Here is a 23,521-nt window from a genome sequence, read left to right as displayed (position 1 = left end):
TCAGAGGTGATTTCTAATATCCATAATGAAATATACTAGAGGGTGCATTATTTTTTACAATACACACATTTTCCTAATCACTATTGAAGTGATCATAACTCACTGATTGGAAGCAATGACATTAGAACTCACTGATAAAATTGATATTATTTGCAGGAAATTTATACAGATATAATACACAAGTTAACCCGTGCATGATACTCATGCATTCTAGTCAAATCAAGCTACTTAAGGTGTTAAAAAGGTTCTTGTCATGCATTTGGGCCATAGCCCAGGCCTCAACCACCAACCACTCCCCACTGTCACCCCCGGCAACCACCAACCACTCCCAACTGTCACTTCTCCTTCAAGAAATATATATATATATTTTTTTTAAATCTTTATAAACACTTTTAACAATTAACAAATTAAATTAACAAATTAAAAACATCTTAGTATACCAAATTTCAGCCCTTTCTGAATTTTTTTTTCCACACACACTAAGAATTTAGTAGGTCAGTGTATAACTCCGCCCAGCAGGTGGCGCTGCAGCTTGGTTTTATTTTTTCTACACACAGACAGACTAACACACGCCACTAGACATTTATATTATAGATTATATAGCCATATGTATCCTTCAAGATAACATGGTTGATGGCCCATTATGAGTTACTATATCTGTATTCCATCCCTTTGCATCCTTTAGGCTGAGGCTCTATTACAGGCATATTAGAGGACTTGTGCTAGGCTCTATTGCAGGCATATTAGAGGACTTGTGCTAGGCTCTATTACAAGCATATTAGAGGGCTTGTGCTAGGCTCTATTAGAAGCATATTAGAGGACTTGTGCTAGGCTCTATTACAGGAATATTAGAGGACTTGTGCTAGGCTCTATTACAAGCATATTAGAGGACTTGTGCTAGGCTCTATTAGAAGCATATTAGAGGACTTGTGCTAGGCTCTATTACAGGCATATTAGAGGATTTGTGCTAGGCTCTATTACAAGCATATTAGTGGACTTGTGCTAGGCTCTACTACAAGCATATTAGTGGACTGGTGCTAGGCTCTATTAAAAGCATATTAGAGGACTTGTGCTAGGCTCTATTACAGGCATATTAGAAGACTTGTGCTAGGCTCTATTACAGGCATATTAGAGGACTTGTGCTAGGCTCTATTACAGGCATATGAGAGGACTTGTGCTAGGCTCTATTACAAGCATATTAGTTGACTGGTGCTAGGCTCTATTACAAGCATATTAGAGGACTTGTGCTAGGCTCTATTACAGGCATATTAGAGGACTTGTGTTAGGCTCTATTACAGGCATATTAGAGGACTTGTGCTAGGCTCTATTACAGGCATATTAGAGGACTTGTGCTAGGCTCTATTACATGCATATTAGAGGACTTGTGCTAGGCTCTATTACATGCATATTAGAGGACTTGTGCTGGGCTCTATTACAAGCATATTAGAGGACTTGTGCTAGGCTCTATTGCAGGTATATTAGAGCACGTGTGCTAGGCTCTATTACAGGCATATTAGAGGACTTGTGCTAGGCTCTATTACAAGCATATTAGAGGACTTGTGCTAGGCTCTATTGCAGGTATATTAGAGGACTTGTGCTAGGCTCTATTGCAGGTATATTAAAGCATGTGTGCTAGGCTCTATTGCAGGTATATTAGAGCACGTGTGCTAGGCTCTATTACAGGCATATTAGAGGACTTGTGCTAGGCTCTATTGCAGGTATATTAGAGCACGTGTGCTAGGCTCTATTACAGGCATATTAGAGGACTTGTGCTAGGCTCTATTGCAGGTATATTAGAGCACGTGTGCTAGGCTCTATTACAGGCATATTAGAGGACTTGTGCTAGGCTCTATTACAGGCATATTAGATGACTTGTGCTAGGCTCTATTACAAGCATATTAGAGGACTTGTGCTAGGCTCTATTGCAGGAATATTAGAGCACGTGTACTAGGCTCTATTACAGGCATATTAGAGGACTTGTGCTAGGCTCTATTGCAGGTATATTAGAGGACTTGTGCTAGGCTCTATTGCAGGTATATTAGAGCATGTGTGCTAGGCTCTATTGCAGGTATATTAGAGCACGTGTGCTAGGCTCTATTACAGGCATATTAGAGGACTTGTGCTAGGCTCTATTGCAGGTATATTAGAGCACGTGTGCTAGGCTCTATTACAGGCATATTAGAGGACTTGTGCTAGGCTCTATTACAGGCATATTAGATGACTTGTGCTAGGCTCTATTACAGGCATATTAGAGGACTTGTGCTAGGCTCTATTGCAGGAATATTAGAGCACGTGTGCTAGGCTCTATTACGGGCATATTAGAGGACTTGTGCTAGGCTCTATTACAGGCATATTAGAGGACTTGTGCTAGGCTCTATTACAGGCATATTAATGGACTTGTGCTAGGCTCTATTACAGGCATATTAATGGACTTGTGCTAGCCCCAGAGACCAAGTTGTACTAGCCCTTACCAGCAAGCATATTTTCATTTAATTCTCTTTACAAGGAAACATTTTAACAAATCCAAACTGAATAAGAGTTAAGCTATTTGTATGCAGAACAAGGACTGTACTGTAAGCATACACAATGTCAGTGTTCAGTGGAAATGGATTATGTTTTTCTGTCTGTGCTGTGCAGAATGAGTTTACAGGACAGTCATTTCCAGATTTGATGAGAATATGGTAATTTCAGAAAACCCAGGTGTTTTTCTCTTTCCTGGCTGTATGCCCAGAAATATAAGCATTTCGATACCTGCAATTCTCTATTTTCCAACAAATTCCTTCCATTCATTATACTGACTGCCTACAGTGTTAATCACTAGCCAGAATACCAAGATGCAAACACAATTGTTTGATTAAATCACAAGCCAATATTTTTTCTGAAACACGTCTCAACAGACTTAGGTTAATATCTCTAAAACCAGACCATAATATTGCTGTTACAGAAAAAGGGAACACATTTTGTATAAACTTTGTTAACAGGAAAGATACATTGAGATCACATTTGTCTCTGGGAGCAAAATATGCAGTTTACAGATTACAAATGTGGTTCTTATTATTATGCTCTATTTACATTCATAAGCGCTATTTAATTTCATGATCAGTCCATTTGGTAAATTTTTGATATGCATTGTTTATATTGGAAATATAAAGGTTAATTTGAAAGCAATAGCAATCACAGGTAGTCCGTGACACTGAGCAGATTTATACATCATTAATAGCAGCATGAAGAAGTAAACTAAGGGAAAGCTGTAAATATCAGTACTTCTCTAATAACCCACCACAGTGATTTATGTTAAAAACAACAAACCTAATTTTTTCATGTGATTTCTGCTTTTCGAGAAAAGCAGCAATAATCATAAAAAATAATAATGCCCCCGGTGTTAATACAAAACATAATAGCGCCCCCAAAAGTAATATTATAAATAATAGGGTCCATTGGTACAAATAATTAAAATAATTGTGTCCCCTGGTAGTTATAAAATAAATAGTAGTTCCCCCTGGTAGCAATCAAATAAATAATAGTGTCCATTGGTAGAAAATAATACAATAGTGGTGTCAATCTGGAAAGGTTTATTGAACTGCTCAGCCAATCTCTGATTGACTGAGTGGTGCAAGAGACTGGATTTATGCGGTTTACGTGTTTGCATGATGCAACCCATTGGCTTGAGTTTGCAGCATCCACACCTCGTGTTGAAAAATCCTATGGTTTGGATCTGAAACTCACATTAGATGTGTGGCGATATGCAAACCGCACAATTAAGGTCCTCTTAGTATATCTCCCACTAATTCTTTCACATGTTGTCTTTTGAGGAATTCATAAAACATGCACTTTTGCTAACAGGGCTACCACCAGAAATTGTGGGGTCCAGTACAAATGTAAAAGGCAGGGACCCCTCCTTCCTTCTTTCACTCCACCCCCATTTTTAAGTTATCCTCTACCCAACATTTACCTTCCCCCAATTCTCTTCTCCCTGCTTCTTCTTGCTGGCTCCTTTCGGCTCCTCTCCATTGACAGCGTTGTGACGTTCTTAATTACATGACGTCAGCGATGCCGCAGGGAATCGCTCTACCGTGACGCGGCTCCCTGTCCGGAAGCAGAGCTCCTCGCTCTGGAAGATGTGCACCCAAGGGGCTGGAAATGGAGCAATTGGCAGGAGCCATGGGGCCCCAGACATCTTGGGAGTGAAGGCGGATGTGCTGCCTACTAGGGGACCCGCTGCTACACCTCTTAATTTCACTTCAGAGGCCCCCTCCCCCTAATAAATGTGTTTGGGCCCAGGGTTGGTGGGCCCCATATTGCTGTTGGTCACCATACTGCTGTACTCATTGTACCCCCCTGTTTGTTAAGGCCCGTGGGCAGGTTTGAGAACCAGTTATGTCTACTGGAACCACTTCTAGCAGTTTTCTGAATTATATACAGGAACCAGGGGCAATTGATAATAGTCCATTTCAGGCACAGGCTGTGCGCAGAGACGTGGTTTGTCACTCCTTAAATTCTTTGTGGTTATAGTCCTGACACAGCTGTGTGGCAAAGAATGCAGTATGAAAGCACCAATGGTACTGGGACTGATATGAATGTTTACATACACTCTGTACATTGTTGTGCAATCTGGTTGGCATTATATAAACAAAACAATCATTTTAAAATGTTGCTATGTGATGCATGTGGGTGGAGCTAGTTTTAATGCAATGTTTTGCTGCAAAAGTCTAAGATGGTGAACAAAATTTGCTTTTTTAAAAATCGGACAGAAATTGCATGCACGTATGTCTATATTCAAGTACTAGCGGATCTCCAGAAACGTTTCTATTTGAAAATTGGTTTAAGCATGCTCTGGCTATACAGTACTTGTCGTTTGCACACAGACAGGAAGGACTGTAGGATATGCACAATGCATAAACGCACAGAAAAAAATATTAAATACATTAAAATACTTTGATAAATAAACAATGAATATACATACATATATATATATATATATATATATATATATATAAACATTTTTAGCATTTTCTTTTTACATGAAATACATATATCAGGATGTTATTCATGCCTACTGTACCTAAAATGTATTTTTACAGTTGCTCTTAAATCATACTTGCCAACTGGGAGACTCACGAAATTCGGGTCGGTCTCATGGACTCCCGGGAGAGCTGGCAAGTCTCCCGCATCCCGCTACTGTCTTCCCAAAATGACGCGATTCGCTGTGAATCGTGTCATTTTGGCCCCGTCCCCCGCGACAAAACATCATTTTCGTCACGGGGCGTGGCCAAAATTACGCGATTGACCGCCCCCCCCCCTTCCCCGCCCTCCAATCATGTCCCTCTTCCAGAAAGAACTTTGCAAAAGTAGGTAAGTATGTCTTAAATGCACACACATGTTCTGGCATGCATCCGTGTCTGTCATCACTATCACTCAGCACTTACACATGTTTACCCCGTAGCTGGTGTAAGTGATACAGCTCAAATGCACCTACCTGAGAGATGCTCAGAGCCTGAATCAGATGAATGAGCTTGCGCTTGACCTTTGCACGGCCATAGTCTACATGCAAATACTCCTTTACTCCCTCGTTCCACCCTGCAGATTGTAGGCTGCTGGAAGGTTTATTTGCAGTCCAACTTAAAATGTATGCACTTGCTTTCACTGGCATACACAGAGCTATTTCGTGCAAACTACGGCACACATGGGGACTTACCGTTCCTAGATGAATCAGGCCCCATATGCCTAATATTGCGCATACAACACATTACAAATGTTTATTAGGGATGTGCACCGGCCACTTTTGGTGTCTCGTGTTTTGTGTTTTGGATTCGGATTTGCTTGAGGTTTTGGGTTCGGATTTGTTTCGCAAAACACCTGACGAAAGTTTTTGGTTCGGATTTAAGGTTTTGGATTCGGATTTATTGTGAAAAAAACATAAAAAGTGCTAAAAACCAGTTTTGTGGGGGGGTTTTTCACTCCTACGCTATTATTAACCTCAATAACATTCAATAACAATCATTTCCACTAATTTCCAGTCTATTCTGAACACCTCACAATATTGTTTTTAGGCCAAAGGGTTGCACCGAGGTAGCTTGAGCACATAATGCCAAAAAAAGAGGTACAAGATGGAATTGTTCTGGGCCCTCCCTCCTACCCCTCGCGAGATTCTACGCGAGACTTGGACAACAGAGCCTCGTTTTCAATTTTTCTCCCGCCGGAAATATCCGAACAGTGCTCAGATCCCGTTCGGATCCGCACTGTTCGGGTGGGCTCGGATTAGCGGAATCCGAGCCCGCTCATCTCTAATGTTTATGTCAATTTTTGTAAGAGATGGAATGCATAGTTGTATATTAATAAATCCATTATCCCAATGAAATCATAAAATACATAAGTAGAAAACAGTCTACTATACTTCAGAAACTTAAATATCTTATAACCTTTGTTTGCAGATATTCAATTTATCTCCTTTCATGGAACCTTTCGAGTACCCATTACACATTGTTTCATATTTTATATACTATAGCCTGCGTTGTAGAAATGCAATTTTAAATCCTTGTCTACATGACAACAGGATACCTAAAATAGACTAATGATCACAAAATTCCACTTCCTTCCACCGCACAACAGCACATAATCAACAGCTAACATCTTCACTCTTCTACATCTAGAGCTGTTGGGAACATTATTTCTTAATACTTATGGGTTTACCAAAATAATGACCTGTCAAGTGTGTCTGCTAGAGAAATGCTAAGCCACACACAACAATGACAGGCCAGGCACGCCGTAGACATGTAATAGACTGACTGCAGCAATAAAAGGAGCGTGTTGTTTGACAGCTTGTAAGCATGGAAAATGTATCACATTCCTAATGATATATATATTTATTTATGTGAAATGAATACATACATGTGCTGACAATGTCAAAAATGCAGCCTGTCCTATTAAAATTGTTAATGGGGACTATATTCAGGTTTGAACGTGTTGGAAACTATTAATGAAATACAATTAATAATTCCAGCTCATGGAATGTAAAATATATACAACTATATATATATTTATATTTGTATATACTTTACATTTTACATTCCATAAGCTGGAATTGGAAATTATTAACTGTATTTTATTAATAGTTTCCAACACGTTCAAACCTGAATAAGTAAATTTTATATATATATATATATATATATATATATATATATATATATATATATATATATATATATATAAATAAAGATATACATAGATAGAGAGATAGATAGATATACATTTATATATATATATATATATATATATATATATATATATATATATATATATATATATATATTATATATATATATATATATATATATATATATATATATATATACATACATATATATATATTTATATATATATATATATATATATATATATATATATATATATATATATATACATACATATATATTTGACTGAATTTTCATGCGTCAATATGGTTGCACTTCACTTTTTCAAACAGTCGTCAATGTCAGCGTGTCTGCCATCAGAGTTTCGGGATCCTCGAGTCGTTAGTACTGTCGTTTTTTACTAAGCCGAAATTTAGTACCCGACCCAATGAAAGAAGCATAGGAAAAATGTCTGCTCACCAGTGGTGTAAACATATTTGCCCACTCTCCTGGGATGCTCGGGTGACTCCCGAATTCCGTGTAGGTCTCCCTGACTCCTGGGAAAGCAGATAATTCTTGATGACGGGGCCTCCAGAATCAGCGAGCTCTTGCTGAAAACAGTGAGCTCAAGTACCGTAATAACAGAACTTGAGTGTACGTCTGCAGGTTTTCTGTGTAGTCAGCGATGGAGTTCCGGGAACCAGTATTGGCGTTGCCTCGGGGCCTTTGACTTCTTATTGCATGTATTATTTATACTTATCTCTGGTGGTAATACTTTGAAGTGAGGAAAAAGCTCTATTGATTTAGAAAAGGGCTTTCCACCCTTTAATAAAGCGGTCCCTTAGTGTATGCATCTCTAGTGAGGAATCCCTGACAAGTAGTGTCTCAAAACCCCCTTAGCACAAACACTAATTGGGTTTTGCGAATGATAAATAAGACCCATAATATATCAAAAGTTTACTATTGTACCTGTTATCATTAGGCACAAATATGTGCATTGGGCATGGTTGTTCCTCTGTTCATCCACATCACTTCTGATCGACAGCCACCAGTACAGGTTCTACCCACCACTTAGACTCTAGCAGAAGAGGAGGAAAGGCAATAAGAGGGGAGAAGGGGGCCGGGGTGCCACAATTAAATAGTGAGTTGTGGGAGCTTATGGGAGAAAAAGATGGGGGAACAGATGGGACGGGGCACAGGGAGACATAGTTCTTCTTCCAGCTTCCGCTTCCTGTTCCGCTTCTTGCATAGGTGCTGCAATGGGCAAAACTTAATATTAAAGTACTGCCCAGACTCAACACATTCACTGAAATGTGCAGCGTGCAGCCGCACAGAGGAAGGGGAATAGTTATCGTGGTGGCCAGGGCAGGCCCCAGGTTTAGCAACACACTATGCATGAATTTTTGACCCCTGCCCACATGAACTAAGCTTATAAATTATACTTTAAATATTTATTTAAGAAACAAAATAACTGAAAAAATGTCACAAAAGAGAAACAGAGAAATACCAGGGCCTCTTAATGATGTAATTGAACAAATATTATGTAATTTATTATAATATATATTCCACACTGTTCCTCACCATCATCAAACTGCTTCCTTCACACACCTCAGTCATCACATTGCATCCCTTCTCCCTCACACTGCCCCCCCTTCATCACTCTGTTCCCCTTTCATCACAAAGATCCCCCTCCTTCCTCACACTTTTCCCCTTCTTATTCACATTGCTCCCTCTCCTTCATCACCACACTGTGCTCCCTTCGTCACCCACACACTGTGCTCCCTTCGTCATTCCCACACTGTGCCCCCTTCTTCTCCACCACACTGTGCCCCCTTCTTCTCCACCACACTGTGTCCCTTCTTCTTTACCACCATGAGCCCCTTCTTCATCAAAACACTGTATCCCCTTCTTCGTCTCCTTCTTCACCACGCTCTGCCCCCTCTTCATCACCACACTGTATCCCCTTATTCTTCTAATTCCTCACCAAACTGTGCCCCTTCTTCATCTCCACACTGTGCCTATGGGCTTCTTTTCTTCTGTCTTTTACACTTCAGTCTTCTTTTCTTCTGGCAGAGGCTCTTCTCAGCGTGGCTACTCATTGACACCTTTGGGACGTGATGGTAATGTCACACCCGACAGTCCACTGAGGAGGGCGCCGATGCAGAGCTAGGAACCGATCGTACCTTGAGCCGGCAAGGGCGGCAATCACCCCAATCACCCCCTACTTGCACCACTGCTGTTAATAGGCACTTTATGAAGTTCACAGTGACCACCTCTAACAAACTACCATTCATGGATGTTTAAAGTAAAAATGCTGGTAACAGCTGGTAACAAGAGGAAGGTATGTGGAAATATACACAAGAGAAAAGGCTTATTCATCTCCTGGATGTTTGGATTGAGAAAGATAAAATGGCTCAATGTACCATCTCCCTTAGCATATGATGATTCATTTATGCACCTAACCAAATATAGCATTGCACAAGAAATGTGGAAGCAGCACAGATCAGAAATAAATTGTATTTAATTGTATTTAATCATGAAGCTTTAGCAAACAAAGTTGAGTAAGGGCAAGCATATACAGGTTTACATATGCAGTACCTTAGACATGGTAGAGCACCTATGTGGCACTGATGATGCTCAGAGGTCTTCAAAACAGCTATGAAATGCTTGTGATCATACTTGATGCTTGACCAGATGTCCTTCTCTCACTCTGACCAACGGAGCCCTGTAATGAATTACACAGCCACTCATGGATGACCCACAGCCACATCAAGCTCTACCAATGGATCACCAGGAAGAATGGATGCTATTCAAAAATGTTCAGTGACCCTTCCCAGCATACTCAGGTCCTAAAGCCTTCCATCTCTCAGTTTTATCAGCATTCCACAAAAAAACGTTACTCATGCCTTCCAATATAAGGACTTGTTCACACAGAGGCGCTTGAAAAATCAGGAAAATCGCTGTGCACTTTAGTGATACATCTTTAACGTATTATCATGTATCGCTCATGTGCTGCACATGAAAACACACTACAAATCAGTTGTGCTATTTTAAAAGTGGTGTTAAATTTTTAGAGTGCAAAAAGAATGCAATTTTTTTCTCTCATTCTCTGTCCCTTTTAGGATCTGGGAATCAGGATGGTCACACCAAAATTGGACTATTAATGGGTATGCTTTAATATCAATAATAGTATGTGTAATTTCCATGCTTGTGCAATATAATTTGCCATAATTGTAAAGACCGTGAGTCGTGAACAAAGATTATATGTTGTTTGATCTTAGGGATGAGAGCATTCTACATCATTTTCTTTATAAACAGCATTTACTCTTTTCCAGCACTATAATTAGTTTATTGTTGCAATTAAACGCTTAGCATAATTGTGTTTGTTTTGTTCCTAATCTATTGTACTTCTTTTACCACATGTAAAGTATATTCAGCACCTTTTTTAATGCACCAATTAACCATATGGAATGTCTACATTAATAATTATTTCTACAGCAACTACAATGAAGCTAATATACAATTAACAGCAACACTCCAATTTTAGACCAATCAATGACTCTTCTTGTTTTTTTATAGTATACTTAAAATTATGTCAAATCTATGTTCTGCAGATATATTTGACAAGGGTGTAAGCAATTTATTGTATTTAATCTTCATCTCCTGCTTGTCTTGGATGTAATCAATTTATTGGCTCACAGCACCAGGAGATGTGTGTGTTGATCTTGTGACCAGTTTTAAAGCGGCAATACTCAGACCCCACGCCTGTATTCCATTATACATAGCGGGGGTCCGGCTATTGCCACTTTAAAATCAACATTTTCAGCATATCCTTAGTAAATTATGTCATTTCGCAGTTTCGGTGTTTAACCTATTCGGATTTTACACAACATGCTCATTTCAAGGTTCGGAAAAACATCTTGGGCTAGATTTACTAAGCTGCTGGTTTGAAAAAGTGGAGATGTTGCCTATAGCAACCAATCAGATTCTAGCTATCATTTTGTAGAAGGTATTAAATAAATGAAAGCTAGAATCTGATTGGTTGCTATAGGCAACATCCCCACTTTTTCAAACCCACAGCTTAGTAAATCTAGCCCCTTGTCTCTTATATGCTAAGTAGCCATTTTATTAATGTAGGGTTTTTAGCCAACGTTATTGTGCAGTCATTCAAAACTAGGTCGGTTTTCTCGTCTCCGTTCTCCCGTACCCCACCCCTGCTGACACTCTCCAATGTATTTGCTGCTGACCTTCTCTAATGTGTCTCACAGGCTGCCTAACAGTTACCTACTTGGTGTAACTTCTGTTTTTAAAATGAAAATGTAATTGACGCAGACATCTTTTATGAGGGCGATTATAACATTGTCACCATTGAGGAAGATGACCAGTGACCACGGCTATACAAATGCCCATGATTCATTTGTTAACATCCCTATCTATTCTCCAGTTCAGCAATAAAAGTGTTTTCTTTTGTGGGGGCCAAAACAAATCAAGCACCTCAGCCACAATAGTGGCAGACCCGTTCGCTGAATTTCTTGGGTTGTTAACTATGTGTATGTCCTTTTCAGCATATAATTGGGCCAAGGGCCACCTTGACTTGCACCATTTAACATTGTGCTGTCTCATCATCTTTTAAATGTCTACTAATGCCACTGTCCGTAGTTGAGGTCTTGTGTTCACTCTCGTCTTAATAAAGGATTTTGTAAATCTGCCATCATTGCATTTGCTTTCTCTGATTCAATAAAAAAAATAATTAGCCAGTTCTTTAACTTCATCACATAGAGTAAATTGTCAGCCATCATATCTCCATCTGTACATGTATTCTTTGACAGTGCCAAATTCTTTCCTCTTAATTTCCCACCACCACTGCATTTTTCAGGTGATCTACGGGCCCTGTACCCCAGAGACACAGGCACCTCGAGCTCTAAACACCACCTGTTTTCAGGCATCAGACCAAGGAGACCAGTCCATTCAGGGCATCCCTAACCAACCGTACTAGGTCAGACACTACACTTGATCTTAGCCAAAAGGACAAATTGAGATTGGCATTTTAATCTCAAACTGGAAACTGGAGGCATTGCATTTGTTTTCTCTGATTCAGTTAAAAAATATTTAACCAGTCTATATGGTTCTCCAACTCCATCACAATTGCGTAAATAGTCAGCCATCATTTCTCCATCTATACATGTATTCTTTACCAGTGCCTGATTCTTAATTTCCCAGAATGTGCACTTTCAATGGCATTGTCTTGTCAATACATATTTTTTGGGCAACTACAGTATATCTGCAACAATGTCAGTTATACATACTAACTTGTGTGTGGAAGGCCTATCTGAACTGTCTGTGTTACATATGGCTTACACCTCACTAATATATATATGGTATATATACTGGTCAACACTAATTTTACTGTCAATCATAATAGAGTGATTTGGGCTAAATTTGTGGTGCTGATTCAGATTATGACATTGGTTTTGTTAAATGTACTCTAATTTTTCTAGATAAGTAGTACCCCATTGAAAAACATAAAAATGGCAAGCATTTAATGTCAGTCAGAGCCTACTTACAAATTACACTGAAATTGTCTCCAAGCATACAAAAGTAAACACATGAAATACATAATGGTATTTCATTCGGTATAATAACAGGTAAACATAGTAAGCTGATTCTGATCATTAAAATTGATGCATTGTAAAATGCTGTTTGCACGATTTCCTTTGATGTGGGTTAGTTGGACAATCACGATCTGTCCATTGCAGGGGCGGATCTAGAAAAGTATCCTACCCGGGGCGATTTAGGGGGGGGGGAAGGGATTTAGGCCCCGCCCCCTTTTTGACTTCAAGGCTGCCGGCGGCTGCACAAAATGTGCAGGTCCGCTCGGCAGTGACAGTGTGCTGCCCGGCTGCTCTGATTGTGTTTTAAACACAATCAGAGCAGCCGGGCAGCACACTGGATCCGCCACTGATCCATTGTCAGACTGGTCCCTCCCTCGGGAGCAGTCACTTTACTTCTGCAAATCTACAGATCCATTCCACCCCTCTCTTCTATTCTGTATGTTCCGTGCCCCTCTTCCATGGGTTGGGCAGCACATGACAGGTGCAGGAAATAAAAGTGATAGACAGAAGATTGTCACTAAAATCTACAGATCCGCATGGTAGAAGGTAAGTGAGGGGGGAGGGCTCTTACTGTAACAGAGGCAGAGGCTAGGTATTAATTTAATGGTGAGGGTGGATTATAATCTTTTAATAGATGGTGGGGAATAATAATTTATGGGTGGGGCAAATTAATTTAATAGTGGGGTCATAGTAATGACTATGAATTTAAGGTAGTGTGATGGCATTATTCAATTAATGCTAGCGTGGTTTGGGAATTATGAATGTAATATTGGTGAGTACAGGGAGACGGAGGGAAATTTATTAATTGTGAATACCAATTATTTAATTTTGGGGCTGTTTGGGGTTTTTATTAAAAGTGCATACCATTAATTTAATATCAGAGCATGTTGGCAGGTGAAATCTATTAATTCTGGATGATATGTAAATAATGTTGGGGCTGAAATAGGTCTATTTATTAAATGTTAGGTCCAAGTCTGCATCATTCACACTGGTTGTTCAACTCCTCTCATCCTCATACACTCAGGATACAAACAAGTGTATACTCAAACCTCATGGGTGTCTCTCAGAGTGAACACCCCCTCTCACATCACACTTCTCACTGACTGGAGAAGATTGCAGACTTCCGCTGGGAGTTAACTTGACACTTTGCCCCATGACTCTGCTCCGTTACCACCGCCAAGAGAGAGATGGGATTAGGGATACTAACCTTCCGCTCACAGTTTTTCCTTCTGAGCCATGTGGCAGACAAGCTTTGTCACAATGATAGCGTGACAATCACTCACATAGACTTGAGAAGGTGTTACATAACTATTCATTTAACCCTCATATTATGTTTACCAGCCAAGCAAGCAAGGAAATGTGTCAGTTGGCCATGAAATCCCTATGCCTGCCATAGGAATTTCACCAGGGAAGAGACCGAACACTGAAGCGTCTGACACAGAACTTATTCTGGCCAGGAATGTGGGATGACGCCCAGGCCTACTTTAAGTCCTGTCATGTGTGTCAGTGTCTCAGGCGCCCCAGTGCTTGTGCTCCCCTCAGATCCTTGCCAATAATTGGAGAACCTTTTCAGCAAGTGGCTGTGGACATAGTAGGTCCAGTAGATCAGGGAAGAGGTACATCCTCACCGTGGACTACGGTACCCGGTATCCAGAGGCAGTAGCTCTGTCCTCCTTAACTGCGGAAAAGGTAGCGGACACTCTGCTAGAAGTATTTAGCAGAGTAGGGTTCCTTAGTGAGATCCTATCCTATCAGGGGACCAAGTTCATGAATGAACTGGTCCAGTGTGGGCAAAGTGTGGAGTGCGGCAAGTCCGTACTGCCCCCTACCATCCCTAGACTAACGGACTGTGCGAGTGGTTCAATGGCACGCTGAAGCACATGATAAAGGCATTTGTAACGGAGGGGGTTGACTGGGAACGCACCTCCTGTATGCCTATCGGGAGGTGCAACAGGAGTCTACCGGTTTCTCCTCCTTTGAACTACTATATGGCCGCAGAGTCCGTGGGCCTCTTGAACTATTCCAGGAGTCTTGGGAAGGGGAACTACCCACCCAGGATGTCTCTGTGGTGGAGTATGTTTTGAAGCTCAGAGATCGGTTAGATAATCTCATTGGTCTTGCGCAGGTTAACTTAACGGAAGCACAGGCAAAACAGAAGATTTGGTATGATCAGGGTGCACGTGCCAGAGTGTTTAAGGTAGGGCAGAAAGTCCTTGTTCTGATGCTCACTCGTCAGAACAAGCTTCAGGCTGCCTGGGCTGGACCGTACACAGTCTCAAAACGCCTGAGTGACATCACTTATGTGGTGTCATTTGATAGCGACGGTAGGCAGCAGTGGGTCCTAACACGTAAATATGTTGAAGGCATATCACGAGCGTGTGGAGAAGGTAGCAGCAGTTTGCTGCTTACCAACTGAGGAACCAGGAAGTGACCCACTATATTACCTCCTCGAGGATGCCAGAGAGGAAGGCAGTGTAGAAGAAGTGGGCTGGAATGAGCAGTTGAGTGCCTGCAAGAGGGAGCAGCTTGAGGCAGTGATGTGGTCCTTTGTGACTCAGTTCAGTAGGAAGCGCGGTCGGACATCCTTGGTGATGCACCATGTGGACACTGGTGAGCATAGGCCAGTTAGGCAACCCACTTATCGGGTCTCACCAGAGGCCAAGAAAAGTATATACAAGGATGTACAGGAAATGCTTGAACTAGGGGTGATCCAGCCATCGCATAGTCTGTGGGCGCCCTCCGTTGTATTGGTTCCCAAGAAGGACAAGACAACGCGGTTTTGTGTAGACTACTGCCGGTTGAATGAGGTGACCGTGTCTGATGCTTATCCCCTGCCCTGAATTGACGCGCTGTTAGACGAGTTAGCTGGAGCAAAGTATATTTCCAACTTTGACTTGAGCAAGGGGTATTGGCAGATACCGCTGACCCCCTAGGCTCAGGAACGGTCGGCATTCATCACCACATTTGGCCTGTTTGAGTTTAAGTCCATGCCATTTGGGATGAAGAATGCGCCAGCCGCCTTCCAGCATGTGGTTGATTATCTGCTGGAAGGGTGTAAAGGGATTGCTCAGGTGTACTTGGATGACATTGCCTTTTTCAGTAAATCCTGGGAGGATCATCTGAAACATGTAGGGCAAGTGTTGGAGAAAATTCAGTGGGCAGGTCTGACCATCAGAGCAGACAAGTGTCAAATGGGGTTCTCAGAGGTGCAGTACCTGGGTCATCGTGTGGGGGGAGGTAGGGTTAAGTCAGAACTAGCTAAGGTAGAGGCAATCCGAGACTGGCCCAGGCCCACAACCCAAAGATAAGTACTGGCCTTCTCAGGGACCTAAGACTACTACAGACGTTTCGTCCCAGACTTTAGTACTGTAGCGAAGCCTCTGACAGATCTCACTAAGAAGAAACTCCCCAAAGTAGTTGACTGGACACCCACTTGCGAGCTGGCATTTCAGTTGTTAAAGGAAGCCCTGGTTCATGCTCCAGTACTGTTGGCGCCCAATTATGACAAGGACTTTATTGTGCATCACAGTACAGACTGTACCTTATTTGTATGGGCGACATTTTACTGTGGTGACTGATCATAATCCTTTAAAGTGACTACAACACACCTGAGGGGGAAATGGCAGATTGTTGCGCTGGAGCCTTGTCCTTCAAATTTATGACTTTCACATAATTCACAAGCAAGGAAAGGCTCACAGCAATACGGATGGACTGTCTCAGCAAGAAGAGCCGGATCCCTCGGGTCACCCCCGGTAACCCTAAGAACTGTGGGACCAGGAGCCAAATTATTGGGACATGACACGCTGTTTGCACGCATGGACAAGGGGGGGAGGAGTGTGACTGGATTACTTATAAGTAACTTAAGGTATAAATTTATTTAAAGGAAATAGCGCAGGGCGCTTATTTATATAATTGCAAATACACTTATTTTTTTATATTGTTTATATTTTGTTTTAACCTTGCTAGAGGAAATGCATTATTTCTGATGTATATATGTGATACAATAAGCCTTTGTTTAGGAAGTCTTTTGTGTATCTTGGTGTAAGGAAATGCCTTGTTGGATATTTGCAACTTTTCTTGGGGAATTCTCTTTTTGGAGGAAATGTGTATTCTGCAACTGTTGGAAGAAAGCACCCATGCTAATCTCATGTTAATTAGAGCTTTTGATGTGAGTGTTCAATACCCCTTAAGGGAAAGGAAGGGGTAATTAGCCTTAATAAGCAGGAAATCACAGCAAGTTTTTAGGATATCACAGATAAGCGTAAATATTGTTAGCTTTGCATTGCAAGTAAATCCATGTTTGGGTAAACAAATTGCATCCTGATTCTAAAAAATAGTCTGTGAGGCTAAAACTGTAGAAAAAGGGAGCCCTTTTACACTAAAATGTATCATTCTGATGTTCCATCTGACCTGACCACTGATACCTTTAAACAGTGAAACTGTCCTTCTCAGGGCACTTGAGTGAAATAAACATCACTCTCTGCTTCAAGACCCTGCTTGACAACTTCTTCAATATTGCTGTAATCCTGTGACCTACAGATTAGACCCTAAATCTAATCCGTGCTCCAGCTGTTCTGATGTTTGAACCCAGCTCCTAGTACCACCGCTCTGCCCGCTACCCAGCAGTTCTGGCCAGTGTGATAGGCCAGGAGGGATCCATCCACAGCTCCCTGTCCATAGTAAGTGGTTAGAGGTACCAGCCCTAGTGTACCAGCATGGAAGTACACTTGCAGTTACCCAGAAGAAACATGGTTCTAGATGCCATAAAGTAGTCCAGTGGTGGAAGCAGACTCTTTCTACTGCAGCAGTAGGGGCATATTTGGAATAACGAAAGGGGCCGGTGGCAAAGTAAGCCCAGCCGGTTCCCAGCAACAACAGACAGGGTGGCATAGGCGGTCCATCTGTCACACACATTATGTAAGTAAACACTGTGTGAATATTCCTCCTCAATCTATGTATCATTTTTCTTGGTTGGACATATTTTAGGGGAGACTGGCACTATCCCCAATACAGCTTCATTTGGAAGTTCCATAAATGTGTAGTAATAATACGATTTTTTTGTGTAAAATACCTTTTGTAGTGGCAGGTCAAGTTTTGTGGTTTTTTTGTGTTTGTTTTAGACTCCATATTGGAGCACAAAAGCAGGTGCATCACCAATAGGAAAACAAACATACTCATGTTTGTTTTTTTTAACTTAAATTATACAGTTATACAGTTTCAAAATAGTAGTTTAAATCATATGTAATTTTATGAGATCAAATACATAAGAAACTGCTCTGTAGATATTGGTCATGGTATTCTAATCAGATTGTGTAACAGTCTTTGAATGAAGTCACCACACAACTGTTGAATGACAAATATGAGACAGTTGCTCAGAAAAACAATCTTTTCTGCCACATTTAAAGGTCTCACTATGTTACTGGAAAAGGTTGTGTGAACGTATTTAGTAACACACAGTACTTTCTGTGCCTGGGAACAATTATAAAAAGTTATATAACAGTGCTGCAGAAAACACATGTTGTATTCTTGATTTTACTGACTTACGGCATAATCCTAACTATTCAGGGAAAGTATGGAAGAAAATATATTTTCTATGGAATAAAAATATTTAAAAAAAACTTATAAACCTATGAAAACATTCACACTTGTCATTCTCCAGGAAGAGATAAGTGAAGGCAGAAAAAGAAGAGGTGATGGGCCAGAGACACAGCTAAGAGACCCATCCCAGCAAATCTTACCAGCTAGTGCCCAATGTCAATGCAGAATAGCACCCAACTAGAACCTGCCCTATACCAGGGTAATTTCTCCTATTGCTAAAAGGGCTCTAGTCCTCTTCTTGACTCTTTCCTAATAAGTGTAAAGTTTGTGCTATTTTGTGAAAGTTCTCTGATTAAAAGTCAGTCCTTGGTACGTTAAACTATAAATAGTTTTGGATAGAGGGAGATTAAGAATAACTTGGGTCCAGGCGGCAATGAAGACATGGATCCCAAGCCTGCATCTGCCATCCATCACCCTGAATGAGTCAATAATGATCTCCTAACCATGGCTGGCAATTTAATTTAAAAGGTTAGAAACTGACATGTCAGCGGACAATAAATGTGTCTATGAAAACCCCTAAGGTTCGTAAGATTATGAAAAACAACCAATATGTTTTGTATTTTTTTGAAACAATATCTTATTGAAATTTTGTTTTGTGGAACACTGTTGGCCTCAGTATCACCAGCAAAGGTCCGATGAGGTGGGATATATAGCCTTAAGTCTGGAAGAGACAAGGAACCACCGAAAAAGGAGTTTGTATGAGTTTTCCTTAATCCGAGTACAGAAGGAGGATTTAGCAGTAGCTTCTTGAATAGCAACCCATCCGTCTTCTTCAAGAGACTCACACATGTCCTCCTCCCAGCGGAGCTAATGGCGTTCTTTGGCTAGAAGGTTGTAATGCATTAAAATAAAGTAGAAGATGGAAATAAGTCACTTGGAGGAGGATCTATGTAAGCAAAAGGTCTCCAATGGGGTAGGGGTTTAGGGAGTGCAGGGGTTAATTTGGCTGTTGTAAAGGTGATGTATCTGGAGGTACTGATAAAAGGAGGTAGGTGGTAGTTGTAGGCGATCGAGAAACTCAGAGAACTCATGGTTTAATATTAGGATTAATATTATGATTGAGACCAGGTGGGAAAGAAGGGTTATGCCAGTTATTCATTTCATGTTGTCAATCAGTTTGAAGGTTTGGGTGCTATATTTCCATATCGTAAGGGAGAAATAGACTGTGGGAGGGAGATGGCAATGAGGGGGCAAATCCTTAGGATCAAGCCAATTATGGGCGTAGGGAGTAGGGAATTCCAAGAGGACAAGTCTCGTTGTAGGGACGCAAATGGGGCGGAATAACTGTAAATAGTGATTCATTATGTATGGTCAGATAATTTTCTAAATATTTAAGCTTTGTGGTTGCCAATTAAAGTTGAAGGTTTTGATGTACATTGGGAGGAAAATAAATGGCAAGAGCTTCAGTTTTATCTTACTTAACCTTGAAGTTGGACAACAGGCCATAGTCAAGGATCTCATACATGATGAATGGGAGGGACACGTAAGAATTTGTGAGTGTGAGGTGAACATCATCTGCATAGTGTGCAAGTTTAGACATCGTCGCACCAGTAGAGACACCTGTAATATTTGGATTGTTATGTTTTCTTGCAGTGGCTCCATCATTAGGGGAAAGAGGAAAGGAGACAGAGGGCAGCCCTGTTGGGTGCCGTTATGGATTAGGAAAGGGGAAGAGGCCCATCAATTAGCCAGAACTGAGGCCGTCAGGTTGAAGTACAGAAAAGGGGCTGTGGATACCCGTTGAGTGAAGAACCTGTGGCATAAAGGGCCATGAGACTTTGTTGAATGGCCTTGAAAAAGACCCAGGAGCCATAGGGTTGAAACGCGTTGGCGACAGCTATTACCCGGCAACAAGTGTCCAGAGGTGTACTATAATCTGTTGTGAATCTCGGCTACAGTGTTACCATCTACACACATTGGGATCCTTTACAGGCACAGTTCATTTGGTCATTCGGTACGGGGCTTATATGTCTTTTATTCCATGATTTGTTGAAACACATTTACATGTGTGTATATTTTTATCTTTATGTTTTTATTATGATTAAATTTTATAAACCGAGTAAATGCACTAGATTGGCATTTTTTGCCTTTCTTTTCAAATACATCCTGTAGTGGAGTTTGGAGGGCAATTGTGCTGTTGCATAAGGAGGAGAAGAGTATAAGATCTTTCCCAACAAGCAAGTTTTGGAGCTCTCAGATATAAGCATACACCCAAGAAGGATCACGGGTGTATGTTTGGAATTGGCTGGTTATAAACATCCTATACTGAAGATAACTTCACACGACATAGTGGTGGTGGACTTTATGTATTTTGTGTAAACATATTACGCTATGTCCTGTTTTTTATGTGTTTTTTTATATGTGTACACATTTCATATGATCATGTGATCGAGTTCCACATAGTGAACAATACCTCTATGAACAATGGATCCCTTTTGGTGATTGCCTTGTAGACATAAACGGGAGCGCAAGTGTATGTACCATTTTATATTTATTGACGAACAATCCCTTTGGCCAACATTTATAGTTTACAAAATATTTATTGATATATTTTAATGGTATGGGATGGTTCTAGAGAGATATTCAAGGAGTTTAAAAAAGTTGATTAACATTAATGAATATAACGTTATGTTTACATCAGACCTGGATCATAGTCTTCATTTTAGAAACAACTCAGTTTACTCTTGCTAATAAGTTTGCTAGGTATACGCACTTGAAACCTGTGGAGAAAACACCGCCATTAAATCAATCTGCATCTAAATTAGCAGGTAGTGTGGAAACTGCTCATGGTTAAATCAGTACAAATTGCATATAAAATTTCTGCCTACTATTACATTATTGATTTCAACTGTAATGAGGGTCAGAATACCAGGGGTGTAGAGCCAGAACTCACTAGGTGGCTCTGGTGTGATTCTTTGAATTACACAGGCAGAGAGAAGATATGGATACCACTGTATCTTTGTTACAATATGCAAAAGATAACTGCAAGCAATAGCTTTGTATGTGAAACAATGATTTAAACAACACCCAAGTGCTCACCAACCTTCAACCGTCACCTAGTAACACCCCTGTGTACAATAACTCCCAACCGCTATATAAACAATAGAAAAAGTCTTTCACCATAACAAGCTGTAGATATATGCTTCTCCAGCCAAACTGTAATGCAATAGTGGTCCTTATGCAGTTGCCAGGAAAACCACAAGAAGGAGACACCAGTACATTGAGAGTACTGTGGTACCCGACAAAGCTGTTTAGTTCAGTTTGCTAAATGAATAGGCCGCAATAAGCAAGGACAACTATAATAGTCAATGCCAGAAAGCGTCCGGCCATGCAGCCAACTCAAACTCTAGGCCAATCTATAGTTTCCAAAGTGGTCCTGATGCAGAAGATATAGGGAGCCACCTGTATTATACCAGTATTCAAGGAGTGCCTTTAACCCGGCCAAGCTGTTGTTTAACTATTTCCCCCAATGGTTTACAGTCTCTTATTGTACAGTGTAGCAAAGCCTCCTCCCAAGCTGTAGCTGATGATAGTGCTCCTGATGCAGTTACTGTATTACATTCTGAGTTCCTTCAAGCAATGATGTCCCTGACCAAGCTATATTTATAAAGTCCTGGCCAAGCTTTTCTTCTCAAAGACCTCAGTGCAAACTTCCAGCCAAGCCTTTAGTGCTATTGCCACTATTTCGGTTATTTGCCCAAGCTGTTGTGGTACTTCCGATGTCTTGCGGATCTAGCCAATGCTCTCTTCCGAGATGGTAGGGATCTGGACCCCAGTCTTACTGCTCATGCAGGCTCCCCAGGATCAACAGACTCACGAGCAGCTCCTGGTGGAGCATAGATTCTTGGTAGCAAGATAAGATAAGATGCATTTTAGTTGCAGGACCTGGTGCAGGAACGACAATGGATCTGGTGAGAGACAGAACTCTACACAAAATCCCCGAACACCCCAAGAGTTGCACTGCAGGCCTTTATAAGAGGTCCAAATTTCTAAGCTGTTATCCCACCCTGCAGGGTTAGTGTTGATGGGATAAAGATGGACAGGAACCAGGATTCTCCTCATGTGCAGTCCTTTACTGCTGAGTTGGTGCCCTACTGTCTGTCAAAGTCCAGGGAAGAGCAATAGTGGTCTAAACTTGTTACTAACCATCCTGATCCTCAACTTCTCATTTTCACCCCTTGCAAGCATTTGTGATGTTGCAGGAGCTTCAGACATTGTTGGCTTCCTGTTTTGAACAGAGAGAGGGGTTACATGCATGGAAGCGTCCAGGACACCATTTTGTAATCCGAGGAAATAAGAAAACCTACTATGATGAAACTCACCTGGCAGTAGTATTGCGTCCACATTGTATCCCATGGGAATTTGGACAATTTTAATAAATAAATAAGCCTGTAAGTCTACATTCCAAACACATGGAGTTCCTTAATAAGTCTTTGTTGGCGTTGCTACCCATGGGTAGGATATCTCAGGATGCCAATGCTGTCACATTGTTTTTCGCCTAAAATACTGATTGGTTTAGCATCATTTATGACTTAAATTAATCATTATTGAGCGGATTGGCCTCAATTTTGGGGTATTTGGTGTTTTTCTGTTTGGTAGACTCCAACACCAAATTTGGGTGATCTAACATAATGCACATTCTATATTTAGTTTGCAGCTATTTCAGTTTCTCCAGTATTACATTCTCTGAGCTCTATTTAGGTTCTCACAAATGAATTCCAGATACAGCTGTTTTCCTGTGAATTCCAGACTAAATTATTTACAGTGTGAATTCTTCAGCAAAGTCAAATAATGTGGTACCAACCTGTACCAGCAATCATACAGACCAGTGCAACTGTCTAAAAGTGGGACTTTGATAATGGCCTGTCATTGGTAAGGAAAGAATTAAACATATATTTTTAAACTTGTACATACTGTAGTCTCATTCACACATCAATCTCAGTTTAATTCAAGGAATGTTGTACATTTTGTCTTAAATTTTCTCATGGATTTAATAAAAAAGAGTAAGTCAAAAAATAAAATACATTTTATTTAATCTATTCTTTTAAAACTCAAATTTTGTTTGCAAAGTTTAATATGTGTCCCAGTCACTTGGTGGGACACACATCAATTTACTATTTTAATAAATGTTCACCTGATAAACACTTGCGGCTCAGCAATATTATACATTATAATGTATTC

This window comes from Mixophyes fleayi, chromosome 7 (genome assembly GCF_038048845.1).
Source record: "Mixophyes fleayi isolate aMixFle1 chromosome 7, aMixFle1.hap1, whole genome shotgun sequence".
Taxonomy (NCBI): domain Eukaryota; kingdom Metazoa; phylum Chordata; class Amphibia; order Anura; family Limnodynastidae; genus Mixophyes; species Mixophyes fleayi.
The sequence above is the reverse complement of the archived record's forward strand: the minus strand, read 5'-3'. Positions refer to the sequence as shown.